This window comes from Phaenicophaeus curvirostris, chromosome 13, assembly GCF_032191515.1.
Source record: "Phaenicophaeus curvirostris isolate KB17595 chromosome 13, BPBGC_Pcur_1.0, whole genome shotgun sequence".
Taxonomy (NCBI): domain Eukaryota; kingdom Metazoa; phylum Chordata; class Aves; order Cuculiformes; family Cuculidae; genus Phaenicophaeus; species Phaenicophaeus curvirostris.
The window spans coordinates 9412568-9427557 of NC_091404.1; the positions used below are offsets into that span (position 1 = coordinate 9412568).

The following is a 14990-nucleotide window of genomic DNA, read 5'->3' on the forward strand; positions in this document are numbered from 1 at the left end:
TGCTAATTCTCTTACATAATGAGCTAGATGCTAGGCTCTCCTTGCAAGTTTGATTGTGCACCCTTCCATCAATCTTGCCGACATCTTGGCATCTAAAATACAGCAAAACCACTTAACAAGGGCTCTTTAAACAGGCAAGAGGAGGGATGTCTCTGTGTATTAAATGTGATGTGGAGGTTGCTATGGTAAATTTCAGCATGTGAACATTGCAGTGCAAAATTCCACACTGGTGGCTAGAGCTGAGGCTAGCCATGCCTCCAGGTTCTTGAAGTGTACTCGGACTGCGTTATTTAAAGAATGGAAAGAATATGGTTCTGGTGCCATTTTCACAGTATGGAAAAAAAAAATGCAGTGCCTTTGTCTAATCCTCCTTTTTTGTGTGTGCACGCAGATCCCTGGGGTGTTGACAAGGAGTAACCAAAATGAATTGTAGTGTGCTCTCTTTGCAGCTTTAAAAAACAGGGCTCCGTGCCCCAGACTCCTTCAGTAACTAAGACTGGAAATATATATGCATTTTTCTTTCTCTCTTTCCCCCCCCGGCTTTGTCTCGTTGTCACAGCTACATAATGCTGCCAGTTGCAATCGCAGCTCAATGGCATTGTTAGGCAACTCAGCTTTATTTATTGAATTGAAAATTGCCATATAGGTGTTGATTATCTGCCCTAGACTTCTGATGATTATAGCTTTAACTATTGTCACTTCCTATATTACCAATGCTCTGACTTGCCATTTTGTTTGCTAAATTTATAATCCACAGAGCCCCTTCAGCTGTGAACTGCTCCCTCCCAAGCAATTGTAGATTAATTGCCAGCTCTACCCTAGGGCCCCATGCTGGAAGGGGATTGAACATCAGTGAGTGAAGTTTAGTGTGTAAACATTTAGTAGGATTTACTGTTCTCTGGGTTGTTTCACCTTTTCTTTTCAGAAGTTCCATGGGAAACCTACTGGCTCCCCAGCTCCATAGTGACATTTCTTAGATGTATTTTGTTCCTTTTTTGTTGCTACTACTTATTTATGATTGCAAAGGTGCCAGTATAAGTAATGTACTACAAACTAACTGATATCACCATCATGGCCCAGCAGCTTATATAAGCCGCCACCAGTACGTCTGCTATTTTACCCAATGACTTTGAAGCTGTTTATTCAGGGATATCATTATTTCTGTTTGTTCCATTTTTTCCTGTGTTTTTCTTGCTCATATATGTCAATTTTAAGCACCAATTTAGTCCATGCTCCCTACACCCACCTTTTTCTTTTGGTCAAGGGACTACAACACTCCCCTGCACGAAGAATAATTTTTTGCATGCGTGACTCCTTTGTTCTCCCTTTGCAAACCCAAACTCTGGCAGACAAGTCCTGGTCTCACTGAGTGCAAATGCTGATCTGACTGTTCAGTATGATCCTCACAACTGGAGTTATTTTCAATCTCCCCCAAGCTTCCCTCTTTCTAGCACTCAGTTGGTTTCAAATTCCAGAGTTTTTGTGCAGTTGCCACCCAACACTAGACTGTTCTCTATGTTTTTGTTTAAACATGTTTAATAGGACTCAACTTCCTGCAGCTTGAAAACATTTTCCTGCGGCACCCTATTGACTCCAAAGATAAACACCCTTCTAGTATAGGCGCTCTGGTAATAACAGCACCAACTCTGCCTCATCCAGCCAGCCTCCACGGCATTGACATTCAAATGCCAACCCACAGAGAAACAATGGGATACCTGAAGCATCATTTCCCTTCTCAAACAACGTTCAGCACAATATTTGTTGCTAGGGTTTCTTACTCACCTCATGCTCCCTACTCTTCCTCTTTATGGTTCCAGGCTCCTCCAGTGCTCTGGATTTCCCCTCCTCTTATTCAGCCTCCCTCTCACCATTGGAGACCTGCAGCCTCTTTCCCAATCAGTGGGCCTCAAAAGCTTTGCACCTCTGCAGGACCTCCCTTAATTTACCACAATTGTTGCTCATTTATTGCACAGTTAATGCCTCCAATGTTCAGTTAGTAGAACTGCACCAAGGTAAATAAAAGCTTGTGGCTGTATCTTGTAAGCTGGTAGGGGTAGAGGTGACTTTCTGAAAGCATGAACAGAGGTGATGAAGTTACCAAGTCCTTTTTTTTTTTTAACGTAAAACTGTTGGCTGTCCATTGTTTCCTTGACCTTTGATAAACATCTTTCCAGTATTCCTGTATAAATTTTTCAAAGGTCTATATCTGTTTTGACCATGAAACTCTTCAGTTCACTTATGAACACATTCATTTGATCAGCAAATTAAGATACTTGGCAATAAATTCATCTTCTGTGACCCAATTTACTATACAGGCAATTTACTATACAACCAACATCTTGGTTATCCTGCACATACCAGTTCAATACAGGTGAAATATTTGCATAGGCACCAAGAGCAGAATTTGAGGTGGGTACTAGGGAGAATATATTTATGTGATGAAAGCTTGGGCAAAGGACTCTGTTCAGCTCCTGATAGATACTATCATCAGCTTTCTTGGTGATCTTGTACACTTTGCTTTATTCCTATGACTCAAATTCCTAGCTGTAAAATAACAGGGATAATAATACACGTGGAATGACCAGTCCTCAAGGGGTTGTCAGGAAAGAACTACAGACAGGTAAGTAAGTAGAAAGTTAAAAAGATTTTTGCTCTCATAGGTTATAGTAGGTTTTTTTCCCCCCTACCTATCATCCTTTGGAACACTTGAAATGCGAAAAGGATTATGTTTCTCAGTGGGCCAGAGAGTCTGAGAGAGAGCATTTCTCCTTTTCTTAAAAAAAAATCTCTCATTTCAATTACCATTCAGAGAATTGTCATCTTTCTTTGTTTTCACTTGCATATCTCTTCTACTTCTAGCTTTGTTATTCTGAGTTCAAAAACATTTCCACTGTCACTGTTCAGGTGGTTTTGTGTTTTAGAACTCCAGACATCAGCAGTATATGATCTGTAAGATGAAATTTAATATATTTTTACATGCAAGCTTGCTCTGTGATGCTTTTAAAATTGCTTCTAGTAAGAGCAGACTCTTAAGAAAAGAAAGCTTTCATGGCTTCTTGATTTGCAATAGCACATAGAACCACCTCTCTACTTCCTTGCAAATCTGTGGTTTGTCCTATGACAGTACAGATTAATGGATGTATTTTTCGTTTCTCGGAAAGATCTAATCATAGCATGGGAAGAGAAGAGATGCCATTGTGAGTTCTCTGATCAGCCAACTCTCCCTAGATTAAACACTCTTTGGGAACATCTGCCTTAAAAGATACCACCTGTTCATAAAACAATACTGATAATAAAGTGCTCATATGTCAAATATTCCAACAAATGTTTAAAAGTTCATTACAGTAGTTCCTTGTAAAGTAACCAGGTTACAAGTTTAAGCTGAAAATAACATTCCGAAGCTAGTACATCTGCTGCTATGGTTAGTATGACAGGATGGTGCATGTACTGCCATGAGCACATTATAACATTTGATATTTTTAATCAAATCCCATTTTAAGATGTGATGTGTTTTACTCTGCTAAAGGTCATTTTAGCTACAGTAACATTAAGGGTTTTCAATAAAACATTTTAAATGCCAGTTATATAACTGCTTTTAAAACATTTAACAGCCACATTGGTTACATGACCTGAGACAAAGGATATTTTCTCAGCACTTTGATATATTGTGGATAGATTATCCTTATGAGAACGTGCAGTTCCATAATGGCCTCGGGTCATCTCATAATACGTGGTATAGGATTTTTTTTTCACCAAAACAGTAATTGCTAATGAGGCCAATGGTGATGGAAGTTCAATGACATGGCAGAGGATAGAGGCTGTAGTCAATAACAGCAGCAGACACCACCCAGCACAAGAAGTTCATCAGTGCTATTCAAGGACAAGAAGATGTAGCAATAAGGAATGAATACACACCAACGCGTCTTAGCACAGCAATGTACGTGAAAATGAAATAACTCAGGTAAATAGAAGATCTTCCCCCCGGGATCTCTATGAGCATCTACAGTAGGATATAAGATATATAGAATATAATACAGGATAGCTTCAGGACTTCATACCCACATGTACCTGGGCACATACAGAATTATACCATTCCATAACTCTCCTGTAATCTCGGGATATGGGGATGCTATGAGATGAACAAGTTCCATTTGATGCATGAGAGACTCATGTCAGATTTTATTATTGAGGGTAGACAGCTATTTCCTGTTAGGTTCTCTTAGAAAAATATCTCTGGGGCAGCATTTTCAGCTGTGGCATCTCCTATGCCAGCACTCAAATTCTGGATCTGTTTCCCAGACTCAGCAACCCTTTTTGAGTCAGAAGTGAGACTCCACATGGCAGATCATTGTGAGCCAGTCAACAGGACACAATCCTCTGTTTCCCTCATATTTTTCTTATTTATCTTTTCAGATTTTGGGTTCTTACAATCAAATCAAACAAAAGCAAGGGTCTCTGTTCTGGCAAACTATTACCAAAAGCAAAACAATATATTTAAAAAGTAAGCTTTCTTAAGCCTCCTTTAAAAAAAAAGTCTTTGTTCCAAACCCCACATTAAAATGGCATATTATGTATTTTCTTCTGCTTTGAGCAGGAGATACTAGGTGACCTTCTGAGGACCTGTCCAACCTGAATTAGTCTAATAAAATATGTTTTTTTTTTTGAAAGCTATATAAGCAAAATATACAGCGACAATCCTTTTTCACAGCTTCTAGGCATCATGTCATTCTCAGTGACTTCAGGTTGTAACGAAATCAAGAAGTCACTGTGTTTCGGAATAATATCTTCCACAGCCAATTTTATCATGAGCCAATGAAATAAATGTTTCCAAAGTGAACAGCTGGCATCTCTTTTCATAAAAGATTCCCTTTTAGAACACTATTTCCAAACAATATTACAGTGGCTCCATTCACATGGCTATAGTTAAGACTGTGTCAATACTTCTCTTATAAACCTTGTTTTTCAAGGGTTTATAACATTACAGCTGAGCCATAATTAGCTGGGATTTGAGTTGTGGCACAAGAGTTCAGTCTGTCTGTGAGGACATTTTTGCTTATATTAATAAAATAAGTTTTCAATCATAGAACAGTAAAACATAGTATTTTATATGCTTAAAAAGATTCTTGAATATTAAACACCTTTGATTTTTTAAAAAAGGAATTTTGGCAAGTAATTATAATACGATCTTTTTTTTTCCTTTTAAAAGAAAAAGAACAGAAAAATCACTTTAGGAACTCGCTTTAACAAACATATGGAAATTCAAAATTAAAATTGATGGTTTCTTCTTAATTTAAGTTGTTACGAAGAACAGCACAATGGTCTCAATAAAAGGCACAGAATCAACCAAAGCTCATTCTGTGGATTTTCTCTGTTCTTATTTTAGTCTTGCTGCCATGTGAGCATAGTTTTTAGTACCTGATATAATTTTGTGTATTTTATGACAACACTGATTTGCACCCTGCCTGTGGTTTTATGGTCACTTCAGTCTCAGCTATTAGCCCATCCTTCTGCACTCCTTGTTTCCAGTGCCATTCTTAAATGTATATGCAAAGCAAACACCTCCTTTTACCCATTCCAGTCACACTAAAATGTACCCCACTGCGAGCCCTACTCACTCTTTTAGTGTGAGTTAACTCTCATTCTCCTTCCTGTAGCTCTCCTGATGGCATCAGGTTCACTCACTGTATGACAACGTCTACTGGATACCCCAAAGAGCTAATGAAGACCTATGAAACGAGGCCAAGCAGTTGATGTCCTTAAGCAGAAATTAATATGTTCATAAAAATCTTGCCCTTTGTATCATAAATAATTCTGAAAAAAATACATCAAACCAGAAAATGGAAAAGTTTGTTACTCAGAATGTCTTTTTCTAGTAGGTATGAACTGTTACAAAACAAATGAATATGAAAGTGTGGAAAAATCAGTAACTCAAAGCCCCAGGATGGCTACTTTCCAGAAATTTTATTCCTTTACTTTACCCCTCCCCAGCTCTTCTCTGTGGTTCTGCTTTTGACTTCAGTCTCTTCCTGTCTCCTGTTACAATTTCTGTATTAGAGTACCATGACCACCCTAAAACCTTGCTTTTCTAAACCTTTCAGTTTCTAGATTTCGCCCTGCCACAATGGTCATATTTGAATCATTCTTCATACAGACCTTGGGATCCTGAGCAAAACCATTGGATGCTCATTTCTAAACCAAACCAGAGGAACATCTGGAAGGGCAGGCAGTGCGTGTGACAGACCCATCTGAGACCAACACAGAGTCAGAGAACCATGTATTGATATCAGAATCTTTATCATTACTAGCAAATTAAAGGTTCAAGAAAATCTATGATCTAGTTCTCCACAGTGCCACTGGTTCTGCTAGTGTGCTCCCAAAGCCTTTATGGTCCTAAAAGTCTAGGAAAGAAATAGTGATAGAACAAATAGCAAGAAAATGCTTCCAGTCACATGCAGGATGGGGATAACCAAGGACTTCATTCACACACATTCAGAACCGAGCCTCTGCATTAGTAAAACTACACGACATGCCTTCTCCTTTCTTCCCTGTGCTATGTAGGCACTGTCAGTATTTTCTTCCTCCTTCAATTACCAGTTCACACACCCCGAGTTTGGTAACGATCTCCATTAAGCTAGGAGACTTCTCCTAAATAGAAGGATAATAGGGATGATTTGGAAAGATAGCTATTTTTGCTTAATATGTTACCTCCAATAATACTGAACAGGGCAAAAGGGATAGACTTTCACCTTGTCACTACAACATTGTAGAAACAAACACAAATCCTTAATGTTAGAGTGCAAACAGCAGCCACAGAGCCCTCCTTGTTATCCTTGCTGACTGATCTGTATGATAATTGCAGGCTAGGATGACTGTGTTCCTCTCAGGCCAGAGTTAACCATATTATACTGTCACAAGCCTTACTGAATTCTGTGGCCATCACCCTGCACAAAACCATGAAGTTAAAATTGTTTCTTCGAATTCAAATGGGATCAATACCTCTCAGGAGACAGATGGGGTTTTCTTTTCTATGCTGAAAAAAGAATCAGTGTCTGGAGTTCTGGCTCACAGTATTAATTCAGCTACAGAACAACACCAGGAAAAAATGAGCAGAGTGTGGGCACCTGCTCTTTTCCTCGATCAGCCCTGGATCTTAGAATTTGATGTCTTATATAAAGGGAGCTTGCCCTTCCTCCTGCATGCTACTTTTAAAACTACACAGTCAGGCTCAGGCAAGAAGGGCATATTTATTCTTTTTTGGAGCTTTTTAATTTTTACTTGTAGCTCAATCCTCTAGGTCAATTGTATCTGCAGGGGTGGGAGAGGAATTTAATTGCTTTTACTTCCTACCTTCATCTCAGGGTGACCAGTCCATTAATAATGCACAGGAAGCAACTAGGAAATGCATGGTAGATTAGGGATTAATTGATATTTGGAATGATTTCAATCCACATTTGAAGGAAAAGGTTATGCACTGTAGCCCAGCTCTAGTTACTATTTGCATTTGGTTATTTTATTATTTCTTACAGCTCTGCTTCTTCTGGTTTTAGATCAGTTTTCCCCATTCCTTTGGGCCAAACAGGCTTTTAGAAAAATTGCCTTGATTGTTTCTTCCTTGAGATATTTGTTACGTTTCTGATACACGACACCCAATATAAAAAAAATGCATACAGTTATCTATTTTCCAGTAAATAAGTATTTTTCCGCACTGACACCACTCACAGTTCCTTTAAAAACAATCTGACTTTCCAAAATGTTATTGATTTCTGCGCTTGGAAGTTTCAAGATTAATAGCTTTAGAGGGAGAAGTCCTTCAATTCTTTCACCAAACAGGTGCTGCAAGCTTGCTTCAATGCCAGCTGATGTGCTTCAGGACATCACTATTAGTAAAAAACACAGGCAAGGCGCTCCCCAAATCACCAAGGCACTAAAATACAGGAAACTGATGGGTATTTCCAATGATGTCAAGGCAGGAAGATATGATTTGCTGGTTTGAAAATGGTGAGTCTGACACCTCAACTTGTTTTGTCCGTGTTACTCAAGAGAAATGATAACTATTTCAGTAACTTCTTTAGTAGTTTTAAAGGCTACAGGATAGCAAATACTGACACAATAAAAACAGTAACTACAGGTGGCAGACCTTGGCTCTAGCTGTCAGGAACAAGAGACAATGTGAAAAGAACAGAAGACCCAAGAGAAAAGATATATTGGAATCTTTTAAGACCTTGAGCAACGCACCATCTTTTCCCAATGCCTGTTACATCGAAAAAAGACTAAAGTTAGGAATATAACATATATGTCCAGTTACAAGCACTTCAATAACGTTAGGTGAATTGGACAAAGAACTTTTGAGGACCCCTGGTGTCATAGCAGCTTTTATGATGGTATTTGAATTTGAGAGTAATGGCATCTTCTAAGCATGTAAAGCTAGACAATTTGGAAGAGTTTCAAGGCTGCTAAACATACACTGGAGAGACTGATGATTGCAATATCTGAGTGGCCATCTCAATTTAGTATTGAAAGGTCAAAGGAGAGGTAGACCTGCATTTCATATGTTATACCTTGAAGTATTTGGAATACCTATCATGGAAACACTCAAGTTCTTTTATAATAACCTGCCACTCTGGAAGCACAGCTAGACTCGTTACATAAGGGTGTAAGGATACAGAACGTGAGTAAAGAAACAGTGATGATAACTCTCCTTTGACGTATTTGATTTGGGATTGAAGAAGTTCGTGTTTCGATCACTCAGAGGTAGTAAAACTCACATCATAAGAGACTTTCACAGTCCTAACAGTGTTTTGCACCCCAAATGCAGGTTTTTTTTTTTTCTTACCTATTTGATAGGCCAAGAGAAAGGGAAAGTCATTGAAATATAAGACATAGCTTAAGAAGATGCCCCAGAGGAACTTTTCTCACCTCACCACATCACGGTGGTAACAGCTGCTGAAAATGCTATCTGTTTTCAGCTGCAGAATCTCTCAGTCCAGGCCTGAATTTTATTCAGATATCCACTGTCTATCTAATGAGTAATGTTAGCAAGCAACACATCCTATATTACAGTATTAAATTAATAATACATGCTATTTACAACTATTGTTAAGAGCTGTTTTCAGATCCCTTTAGTGTTTTTCATCCATAGAGGTATTTGGGGAATTTTACTAATTCTGGTTTCATTAACGTATTTGGTGAAGGTTATCTGAGTTTCATATCTTAACCTAGGAGACTTTGCAAGTGCTGTTTGCTGATTTGTCTGCGTTGACTGATTAAATAAATGAAGAAAGAACTGTAAACTGTAGTGGTGTCACAATGGGGTAGTTATGCTTTATTTTAATTAAAATCAGGGTCTAGAAAAAAAATATTTTATTCAGTGGCTATCTACCTGGGCATGCTTGGCCTAGTTTCTTCATGTACCTAGAGATTCTGCTGAAGTCTTCATTTGCTCAGTCTGCAATCCACAGACTGACACGCGCTGCACAGGTCAGGCTGAAGGCATATTTTCAGCCAAAAGAATCTGTATTCACTGGCCACAAGTATTTGGGTAAAGCGTGCATTGCTTTTATACAAATCTGCTTTTCTACCTCTGCTCTACTTTCCACAATTTCCAGGTTCTGCAACTCACTATGGTTGCAAGCTCCCTCTGCAACATTTGAGGCAAGAAGGCTCCATAACAGTTCCATTTCTACTTACTGGCTGATCTCTGAGATAGTAATGTACAAACCTCTGGCACCACTGAATTCTCTATCAAGCAGAAACGACCAAGAACCACAAAAAAATAGTGCAACCATCACAGTGCAAAGCACTTTAAGTTCTTTCTAAGAAGGGACTCAAGATTTAAGTAGCATTAACTTACCTTTGGTGAAATTCCCAGCTATGTGGCTCATGGCTGTCCCGCTGTTCTTAGCTGTGCCCAACATCTCTGGGGTTCTGCTGGAGGAAGTGAGGCTTCTTGTAATTACCAGTCAAAAAACACAATCTTCCATCATATCTTATTTTCCATTTTCATTGGGAACGAACTCTCTCTCAAAACAGTTACATATTGCCTTGGAGACCAACAGGTTACCTGGGTGTTGCTAGGATGCACCACTTGCCTGATGCTCTCCTTTTTCTCAGCCACATTGCCCATCCCTGCGCTGTTAAACTATTTGGACATTGCCCAGTGTACCCTTATGCTGGCCTTAAGTAGCCATCTGGAAAATCAGTTTAAGGCAGTGGGAAACAGAGGAATGGAGGTCAATCTCTGTTTCAAATTATCAATATGGAATTTAGAAGAGATTTTTAACGTATTATTCAGATAGACGTTCATTTACAGTGGGCAGGGATACCCTAACACCATACTATTTATCTTGCAAACATCCTTCTTATGTATTCTGCTTGTCTTGAAATGCTGAACACCTAGTATATGTGTATACATTTATTTTCCCTAGATGGCCTGTGTTGGCCTTTTGTGGGAAATATTGCAAACAGACCACAAATGAAGTTGATATGAACTGAGAAAAGGCAGGCATTTATACATGGATAAATTCAGAGGGGATGTGAAAGACAAAATATCTACTATCTAAACTTATATGCAATCAATGCGGCTCATGTGATTGAACCGTATGAACGTCAGTGGTGATCAGCTGCAGTTAGGAAGCCCTCATTGGTACTGAGCAAATGAAAATGAAAAAACTTGAATGAACTGGGTTGAAAACAAAAAAGTAGCCCAACTACCTTTTCCTTCCTAATCATAATGTTTTAGTACAACAGAATACACTGGCATATAAAAAGGTAATGTGCATTTTCTTCAAGGACTTGTTGAAAACTATAATACAGTATCTTTGTAATTTACTGGTAATATGCACACAATGTAAAAGATCAGGAGCAGTGAGTACTATCACTATATTTAGAGATAATAGTGCTTTTCTTTCATAGGCTTGATATAAACTTTGATTACATAGCATTTCTTTAATTTGCTGCTATTCAAGAAAACCCTTAGAGCACTGCAGTGAGCAGTGCCTCTCTTTTACATTTGCATTTTTTAATTTGCATTTTTTAATTTCCCAGACTACAGCTCCACACCTACACAGGCTTCCCCTGTGGGAGGGAAGAGAATATTTTTCAGTATGAATCATACTGTTTCTCTTCTCAAATAGCTGTAGTTATTAATTCCAGAGATTTACAAGAATCACTTTGCTACTGTATCACTTAAGTGCCGAGTTTTTTTCTAACTAACATCAGATGCCAATCTACTGCTCCACCGGTACCCATTTTAAATAGGGCAGCCAAGCAAAAAGTTCAGACTGCTCAAATGACTAGTTGCCGTTCTCAGCAGCCCGACCTTGCATTCCTTGCATACCCCAACATGCCACTGAATGCAAGAGGAGTTTGGTGCTTTTAAAGGAAGAAGCATTATGTCTGTAATACATTAAGCTCCCCATGGCACACTAATGACAAGAATCTAGACCAGGTTACTCAGCACAGAAGACCTTAGATCTTCTACTTACTATAACGAACAGGGATCAGTTTAGTAGATGCCTTTAAAATACATACTAAATCCCATGTTCTAGAAGTCAGGATATTTGCCTGTGATTTGGATGATCTGCAGTTTTTAACCCTGTTGTGCCATATTCAGATGGGGGGACCTTAACCTGGTTCTCTTAAATCTCTTAAGAATGTCAAGGCTCTCCTCAAGACAAAAGGGTTAAGAGAAGAAGATCCTGTAAACCAACGGTTACATCCCTCATTTGGCAGATTACAAAGTTAGGAGATCTCATCAAGTAATTCTTTTAACCACTGATATTTCACTAGGTGCACAAATTGGAGCAGTGTCACTAGAAGAGACTGAAAGCTCACATCCATCACTCAAAGCCCGGTGGGCAGAACCCTTCCTGAGATATGGGATCCCTACATCTAATTCCATATGCCAGATCTGGCAGAAGGACATTTAGCTTCCTGTCTCCTAGTAGATCCCCAACTGACAGAAGGAAAGAGAAATGGTGTCTCCCTCACTCTCTTTTGTTAGGGAAGACTCAACTTCTTTTGAGTACCTACCTACAAGAAAAACTTCAGAATCCCATGTGACACCTTAGCAATCAGAGACCAGATTGAAAGGCTGCCCTTCCCCAGGGCATCTCCTCCTGACTCACTAACACCCCCTCAGTACACTGGCTCCTGGGACTGTCATTTTTTAGTACCCAGCTTGCCGCCTCCTTTGCAGGCAGAGTCTGTACCTAAGCTGGATTTCTGTATCTAACACAGTCTTTGCTCTTAAAGCCTAGGATGCTAAATTTGAGTCATGACATAAAGAGGCATCAAGCAAAATTAGACCTGGAAAAGAGATGGCAACAGCAGGGCAATGACTGTTCAGGAATTTTAGCCAAGTATTAATGTCTGTCTGTTGGGGAGTGACTGTCTCCAGAACAACTCCATCCAGAGGCTGAGGCAACAAAACAAATTCTCTCTTTAGCTTTCTCTGTCCAGGACCTCACAAACAAAAATTTACAAACACAGGATGTCTTCCCAAGACTGAATGTTTCCTCACATAATAAGGTGGGAAGAAAAGAACTTGGAAGACTTTATGTAACAGCACCATCTCATGACACCTGCCATAACAATATTTTATTTGTCAGTCTATTCTCATCCTATGTCTCTTGAAGCTTGACTAGGTTACTGCATCAAAGGGAAAGAGTTATAGTATCATTTCAGATAAAAGAAAAAGAGAGAAGTATGCTGTACACAATCCGCCCATCATGTCACCTCACAGTTACATTAACCAAACAGGCAACACAGCTATGAAAAATACACAATCATATCAAACAGCAATCCATGTAAACTTCTCAGGTACGGTAAAAACTGCCCCATCCTTATATGGTACCTATAATTCAAAATGCTTTACGCAGATTAAAGTAACATACTTCACGCACATCAGTGCGCTGAGGCATAAAATGATAAATTTTGTGCTTTGTCACTTATTTAAACACACACATGAAGCGGCAGAGCCATAAACAATATAGAACTCCTAGATTCCAGAATTAAGAGAAAGATCTATTCCTTTCCATTTCTTAAGGTATGTATTTCATGCAGCAAGTTCTGTTGTGTACAGCACTGAGCACATCATCAGTTCTTTGCAAGTACTGAACTGAATAAATTTTAATTATACTATAATTCCACTACCACTTCCTAAACCACTAACTCTATTGAAATGTGAAATCTTCATATTTAATTGACTTTAGTAAAGATAATCCTGAAAGCTGCACTAACTTGGACCTACTAATTAATATGTAATAATAATAGTAATAATGACAACCAGTAATGCTGCTCTGATAAGGACTTAATTCTACAGATAATTTTTATGATAGTGCTTTGATATCAATGATTATTTATTCTTACAGCGCATTTTTTATGCTAGCAACTTCAAGTACCATGATGATTAATAAAACTAAAGTAATTGAGAGATAGATAAAATAACAAGCTTATGAGATTGCCATTGTGCAGATCTTATTAAATAAACATTAACAGATAATCAGTGTGTAAAGTAAAGTCTCTTGGGAGAGGGGAAATAAAAAAATAAACAAAAATATCCCTTGAGGCTATGTTAGCAGGATTGGATTGACCTGTGTATCAATGTCATTTCTAGTGTCACTCTAGTAAACAAAATAAAATAATAAATAGCACTTAGCGAACTGTGGACTAGGTTATCAGCTGGTATAAATAAGTGCATTGGCATTAATCTATTGCAGCTGTGCATCTGGCCCTACATTGTGAAAGGACTCCATAAACAAAAAAATACCTAATACGTCTTGTCCATGATGATTTCAAAGCACAGCAGAAGAAGCATACGTGCTGTCAGTGTTCTGGGGCATTTTGTCTGCAGTGCCTAGGATTTAAGTTCAGTTGAGATGCCTCTTGCATTCCTCCTCTCATCTTCCCACTCCTACAGGTTAAATCAAAAGCTTTGGAATGACTTAAGTAACACGTCCATCAATAGTCACAGTGGGCCAATACAAAGAATTCACCTGGTTCAAAAAAAATCCCCCACAATGGATCAGTTTTGCCTACATTGCATTGCATAGACAGCATTTTACCAAAATATCTTAGAAATTAAATCACCTGAACTGGCACGATACATTGCAGCAAAAAATCTTTTGCAGACTGGGTTATACCAGAAGCCTGGTTAGTAATACAGGCAGGTTTTCTACACAAACTGGATCCTTCTCAAGAAGCTTTTACTGGTTTGACTTCCCTGGTAAAGTCATAGTAGTACCGATTAACCTCAACAGACACATTCAACAGCAAAGACCTCTCCTGGAAGCAGAAATTACTAGAGGGTGAGTAACTTTCTGCATAAAGAGTCCCCTAACTTTATTCCTATCTGGCACAGATCACTCCGGTAGCAATGTGAAACCAGAAAAACATGCATTATGGGATACACAAGAGAAGTCCAGAGGTGGAGGTTTACTGAGGCATCATTTATTGAGACATCAGATATAAATGGAAATCATCCACAGTGACCTGCTCATGAGTTTCAGAGTAACATCCTCATGCTGGCATCAGGAAAATGGAGAAGGGAGTACTGGGTTTTGTGGGGAGTTAAATGGGAGTATCCAAACCCAAGGTGTGGGAAAAGGGGAGAGGACAGAGTCTTTGGAAGAAAAGCTGAAGGAACTTATTGCAAGGGAATTCCACAGTTCTTCCTCTTCATAATCCTATTGACTTATGCAGTTTAGGAAAAGATTGCACAGCAAAAGATATAAACAAACAGAAAAAGATGCCAGATAAACAGAAGCCTTCAGATAAAACAGAAGCCCAGCCCACAGTCAGAGAAACTACATGACAGCAAGAAACAGCTGGTGTGGTTTGAATACGCAGTATATGAACACTGTCTGAAGTTCATAGAAGTACTGAATGAAACCAACTATCTCTGTTAAGGGGACAAACAATATTTCATTCTAAATAAATATCAAGGGTAGCCTCCAGCAACAGAAAGAAAATCTGAATAGGAAGAGATCTTA

At 38.8% G+C, this 14990-nt stretch overlaps 1 long non-coding RNA gene across 1 annotated transcript; it reads left to right on the forward strand.

The window, feature by feature from the left end:
* Window positions 1–214: 214 nt before the first annotated feature.
* LOC138726198 (uncharacterized) lies at window positions 215–14452 on the forward strand. Its single transcript, XR_011338385.1, has 3 exons — window positions 215–331; window positions 12460–12528; window positions 14360–14452. It is a non-coding gene; the product is annotated as an uncharacterized lncRNA (long non-coding RNA).
* The last annotated feature ends 538 nt before the right edge of the window (window positions 14453–14990 follow it).